This window comes from Suricata suricatta, chromosome 7 (assembly GCF_006229205.1).
Source record: "Suricata suricatta isolate VVHF042 chromosome 7, meerkat_22Aug2017_6uvM2_HiC, whole genome shotgun sequence".
NCBI classification, from domain to species: domain Eukaryota; kingdom Metazoa; phylum Chordata; class Mammalia; order Carnivora; family Herpestidae; genus Suricata; species Suricata suricatta.
Window position 1 is genome coordinate 877,477 of NC_043706.1, and position 6,943 is coordinate 884,419.

The following is a 6,943-nucleotide window of genomic DNA, read 5'->3' on the forward strand; positions in this document are numbered from 1 at the left end:
CAGCCACCCAAGAGAAACAAATACTGTGTGATGCCTCTCTTATGTGGAATCTAAAAATCAAAGTAGAATTTATACAAACAGACAGCAGTATGGCGGTTATCAGGGCCTGGGGTTGTGTGGCAGGAATGAGGAGATGCTGGTCAAAGGATACAGGACTTCAGCTGTACAGTGCATAACCTCTTAGTATCAAATGTACTGCGTGAGGACTTTAGTTAATAGCATGTTGCATGCTTGAAATTTGCCAAGACAGAAAACCTTAAGCATTCTCATCTCTCTCTCTCTCTCTCTCTCTCTGTCTCTCTCTCACACACACACACACACACACACACACACACACAAGGTTAAGTATATGAAGTCATGGATATGTCAATTAACCAGATTTTTGTGTTAAACATTTCACAGTGAACACACATGCCAAATAATCTCATTGTACAATTTCACTATATACAGTTTTGTCAGTTACATCTCGATTAAGTTGAAAAACATGTTTTTTCTTTTCAAACTTTTATTAAAATTATAGTTGACATACAGTGCAATATTGGCTTCAGGAGTAGAATTCAGGGATTCATCACTTTCCCACAACACCCCATGCTCATCACAAGTGCCTTCCTTAGTACCCATCCCCCATCTAGCCCATCCCCCACCCCGTCTCCCTCCATCAGACCTCAGTTGTTGCTCAGAGTTCCCTCTGTCTTCTCTACTCCCTTCCCATGTGTTCATTTGTTTTGTTTCTTAAATTCCACCTATGAGTAAAATTATATCATATGTTAAAAAAGATGAATTCTCTATTTTAACTTTCAGGTTAAGAGTATAAAAACATAATCTGATCATTTCAGAATATCATATAACAGTCAGGAGGAGAATAGAAAAGAATATACAATCATTGATATTTGATATTCATTGTTAGTGCAAAACCAAAAGGGTAGGATAGAAGGTATGTAATTTATACCATTATGAGCATTTTAGAGTAGGATCATACAAAAGTATTGGTCTATAAAGTACTATTTTTAATAACTGAACCATTGACTTAATCTAAGTCATTGAATCAAAATGTAAGTTTGGGCAAAGAATTTGCTATAACTATCATTAGCAATGCTCAGTTTTCAGATCTGTTTACCAGATATTATATTGATAATAATGAATAATTCAGCAGTAACTGCATGTTAAGAAGATAGATCCATCTAATATGTTCAGGGGAGTGTCTCTGACATTAGGACATATGACAGCCCTTTATCAAATATCTTAAAAGGAATGCATCTCATATTTTCTCTTACAGCTATATGAAATCTATTTCAAATGAGATGTTTGGGAAGTAATTTGCATACTGTCAATTATTTAATAATTTAATGACTGTTTTGGATATATGTGTCAGATAGAAAAGGAAAGTACCTGGCCATTTCACAGCATTCACTGATTTTTTACAATTTATTGCTTTTATTTTTTTATTGAGTTATTATTGACAAATAACTTATGTAAGTGTAAGATGTACAGTGTGTTCATTAGATATATTTATTATTATATGATTACAATCATAATGTTAGCTAACATCTTTATCATGTCATATAATTATCATTTTTTTGTGGTGGGAACATTTAAGATCAAGTCTCTTGGCAGTTTTGAAGTTTATCATATAGTATTGTTGACTACAATTTCGATGCTGTGCATTAGATACTTTCTGTGTTGTCCAGGACTTACTTACCTACTAGTTGCAAGTTTCTAAGCTTAAACAGCATTTGCCCAGTTTTCCCACCCCCAAGACCCTGAAAACCAGCATCCTACTCTTACAAATTTGGCTTTTCAAGATTACACATAAATATTTATCCTTCTGTGCCTGACATTTCACTTAGCATAATCCCGTCGAGGTGCATCCATGTTGTTGAAAATGGCATAATTTGCTTTTTTCTTATGGATCAATATTCTATTATATCTATCTATCTATCCATCTATCTACCTACCTACCTATCATCTGTATTGAATATATATTTTATATATACATATGTATACACACACATGCAGACATATATGTGTGTATATATGCTATATATATGTATATATAGGTGTGAGTATATACATGTGTGTGTGTATATATATATATATATATATATATATATATATATATATCACATTTTTAACTATTCATCTGTTGACAGACACTTAGGTTGTTTCCATATCTTGCCTTGTGAATAATGCTGTAAAAACATGAAAGTGCAGATATCCCTTTGAGATCCTGTTTTCTGGCCTTTTATTTTTTAAATTTTTAAATTTAAATTTATTTTTATTTTTTAGTAATTTATTGTCAAATTGGTTTCCATATAACACCCAGTGCTCTTCCCCACAAGTACCCTCCTCCATACCCCCATCTCTCTTCCCTCTCCCCCTTCAACCTTTGGTTCATTTTCAGTATTCAACAGTCTCTCAGGTTTGGCATCCCTCTCTCTCTCCCCAACTCTCTTTCCCCCTTCCCCTCCCCATGGTCCTCCATTAGGTTTCTCCTGTGAGACCTATGACTGCAAACATATGGTATCTTTCCTTCTCTACCTGACTTGTTTCACTTAGCATGACATCCTCGAGGTCCATCCACTTTGTTACAAATGCCCTTTAGATATGTAACCAGAAGTGATATTTCTGAATAAAATGGTATTTGTATTTTTAATTTTTTGAGGAATCTCCTACTCTGTGATTTCCATATTGTCTAAACAAATTTACATTCTCACCAACAGCACACAAGGGCTCCCTTTTCTCCACATCTCACCAACAGTTTTTATCTCGTGTTCTTAATGATACTATTCTAACAGGTGTGTGGTGATGTCTCATTGTGGTTTTGATACGCATTTCCTTGATGAATAATGATGTTGAGGATCAACAATAGGAATAAATCCACTTGAACGTGGTGAATGATTCTTTTAATGTATGGTTGGATTTGATGTTTTTGGTATCTTTTTGAGAATGTTTACATCCATGTTCATCAGGGATGCTGGCTTATAATTCTCAGTTTTTGGTGGTCTTTGGTTTGAGAATCAAGGTAATGCCAACTTCATAGAATGAGTTTGTAAGTTTTCCTTCCATTTCCTTTTTTTGGAACAGTTTCAGAAGAATAGGTATGATTTCTTCTTTAAATGCTTGGTAGTCGCAATGGGTAGCACATTGGACTTCTAAATGTTTGGTAGAATTCTCCTGAGATGTCATCTGGCCCTGAGTCTCGTTTTTGGGGGGGGGAGATTGTTTATTACTGACTTGATTTCTTTACTGGTTATGGGTCTGTTCAAATTTTCTATTCTTCCTGTTTCAGATTTGGTAGTTTGTATATTTCTGGAATTTATCCATTTCTTCCAGGATGCCCCATTTGTTGATGTATAATTGCCCATAATATTCTCTTTTAATTATTTGTATTTCTGTAATGTTAGTTGTGGTCTCTCCTTTTTCAGTCATAACTTTACTTATGTGAGTCCTTTCTCCTTTCCTTCTGATAAGTCTGGCAAGGGATTTGTCAATAAAATATCAAAGCAGAAATAAATTATATAGAAATTTAAAAAAAACAGTAGAACAGATCCATGAAATGGTTCCAGGTTGCAGCTCATTATCAATAGCACTTCCTAATTCTCTCACTGAGTCAGAACATATACACTTATTATCTTTAAAAGGAATATTAAGAAATTTATCTGTATGTTTTATCCTTATTAATTTCAAAATTTAATGATAAGTTCCTTAATTTTAAAAATATGAAACATAGAAGAATTTAGATTGATTGTCATAAAATTAATTGCTGAGCTTGAGAAAAACATGGAATCTATCAGAGAAGATATTGATACAAAGGCTAGGAACCTTAAAAATAGCTCTGACAAGTTAGAAAAGGCTCTAAATAGATGAATAATAAGATGGAGGCTGCCAATGCACGTATTGAAGAAGCAGAGAGGAGAATAAGTGAATTAGAACACCCAGTTATAGTAAAAGAGGAGGCCGAGAAAAAGAGAGAGAAAATGATTCAGGAGTACGAAAGGAGAATCAGAGACCTCAGTGATACAATCAAACGGAACAATGTCTGTATCATAGGAGTTCCTGAAGAGGAAGTCAAAGACAGAGTGCTTGAAGGCGTGCTAGATCAAATTATACACTAAAATTTCCCCAATCTGGGGAAAGAGAAAGATATTGAAATTCAGGAGACATACCGAACTCCCCTAGACATAACGTAAACCAACCTTCAGCACGACATATCATAGTGAAACTGACAAAATATAAAGACAAAGAGAGACTTTTGAAAGCAACTAGGGAGAAAAAGGCCCTAACATACAAAGGGAAACCTATCAGAGTGGTTACAGACCTATCGAATGAAACTTGGCAGTCCAGGAAGGAAAGGCAGGAAATCTTCAATGTGATGAACAGAAAAAACACACAGCCAAGAATCCTTTATCCAGCGAGGCTGTCATTCAAAATAGAAGGAGAGGTAAAGGTTTTCCCATATAAACAAAAGTTGAGAAAATTCATTACCACCAAACCTGCCCTACAAGAAATCTTAAGAGAGACTATATGAGGGAAATGTAGCAAGGAATAAAGGTACCATAGACATCACTACAAACATGCACTCTACAGGGAACACAATGAATCTAAACCCATATTTTTCAATAATAACACTGAATGTCAATGGACTGAAAGCCCGAGTCAAATGACACAGGGTAGCAGAATGGATCAAAAACCAAAACCCATTTATTTGCTGCCTACAAGATACTCATCTTAGATCTGAAAACACCTTCATATTGAAGTAAGGGGATCGAGAAATATCTACCATGCGACTGGAAGCCAAAAGAAAGCTGGAGTAGCCTTACTTATATCGGACAAACTATATGGCAATGTGGAAGAATGAAATATGGTCATTTGTAGCAAAGAGGATGGACCTTGAGGGTATCATGCTAAGTGAAATAAGTCAGGCAGAGAAGGATTGATACCATATGTTTCATTCATAGGTCTAACAGGAGAGACTTGGCAGGGGTCCATGGGGAAGGGAAGGGGAAAAGAGAGTAGGGAAGAGTGAGGGGCACAGATCAAGGGAGACTACTGAATACTGAAAACGATCCATGGACAGAAAGGGTAGGGGAAGGGAAGGGGTGATGGTCCTGGTGGGGGGCACTTGTGGGGAGAAGCACTGGGTGTTATATGGATACCAATTTGACAATAAACTATTTAAAATAATAAAATAAAGGCAGTATCAAAAGATGAAGAAGGACACTATATAATAATTACAGGGACTCTACATGAAGAAGAGCTAACAATTATAAACATTTATGCGCTGAATTTGGGAACTCCTAGATACATAAAACAATTAATCACAAACAAAAGCAATCTTATTGATAAGAATTTCGTAATTGCAGGAGACTTTAATAACCCACTTACAACAATGGATAGGTAAGCCAGACAAAAAAATCACTAAAGAAACAATAGACCTGAATGGCACACTGGAGCAGATGGAATTGATAGATATATTTAGAACTCTGCATTCTGACGCCAAGGAATTCACTTTCTTCCCGAGTGCACAAGGCACATTCTCCAAGATTGATCACATACTGGGTCATAAAACAGCCCTCCATAAATACAAAAGGATTGAGATCATACCATGCACACTTTCAGATCACTATGCTATGAAACTTGAAATCAACCACAGGAAGAAGTCTGGAAAACCTCCAAAAGTGTGGAGGTTAAAAACTGCCCAAATAAAGGATGATTGTGTCCTTCAGGCAATTAGAGAGGAAATTAAAAAATATATGGAGATGAATGAAAATGAGAATACAGTGATTCAAACTCTCTGGGACTCAGCAAAGGCAGTCTTAAAAATGCAATACAGGCCTACCTCAACAAATCAGAGAAAGTGCAAACTCAAAACCTAACAGAGCACCTAAGGAAACTATGAAGGGAGCAGCAAGAATACCTCAAACCCAGCAAAAGAAAAGAAATAATAAAGATCAGAGTGGAATTAAACAAGATAGAATCCACAAAAACAATTGAACAGATCAATGAAACCAAGAGTTGGTTCTTTGAAAAAATGAACAAAATTGATAAACCTCTAGCTGGCTCCTCAGAAAGAAAAGAGAAAACATGCAAATAGACAAAATCATGAGGGAAAATGGATCTATTACAACAGATCCCTCAGAAATACAAGCAATCATCAGAGATTACTATGAAAAATTATATGCCAACGTACTGGATGATCTAGAAGAAATGGACAAATTTCTAAACAGACATGCACTACCAAAATTCAGACGGGAAGAAATAGAAAATCTGAACAGACCCATAACCAGTGAAGAAATCGAATCAGTTATCAAAAATCTCCCAAAGAATAAAAGCCCAGGGCCAGATGGATTCCGAGGGGAATTCTACCAGACGTTTAAAGTAGAGTTAATGCCGATCCTTCTCAAACTATTCCAAAAAATAGAAATGGAAGGAAGACTACCGGACTCATTCTATGAAGCACATATCACTCTGATTCCTAAGCCAGGCAGAGACCCAATGAAAAAAGAGAATTACAGGCCAATATCCTTAATGAATACAGATGCAAAAATACTCAACAAGATACTAGCAAATCGAATTCAGCGGCATATAAAAAGTATTATCCGTTATGATCAAGTGGGATTTATTCCTGCGTTACAAGGCTGGTTCAACATTCGCAAATCCATTAATGTGATACACCACATCAACAAAACAAAAGAAAAAAAATCATATGATCCTGTCGATAGAAGCTGAAAAATCATTTGATAAATACAACATCTCTTCTTAATAAAAACCCTCTAGAAAGTTGGGATAGAAGGAAATTACTTAAACATCATAAAAGCCATTTACGAAAAGCCCACAGCCAATGTTATCCTCAATGGGGAAAAACGGAGAGCTTTCCCCCTGAAATCAGGGACACGACAGGGATGTCCACACTCACCATTGTTGTTTAAAATAGTGTTGGAAG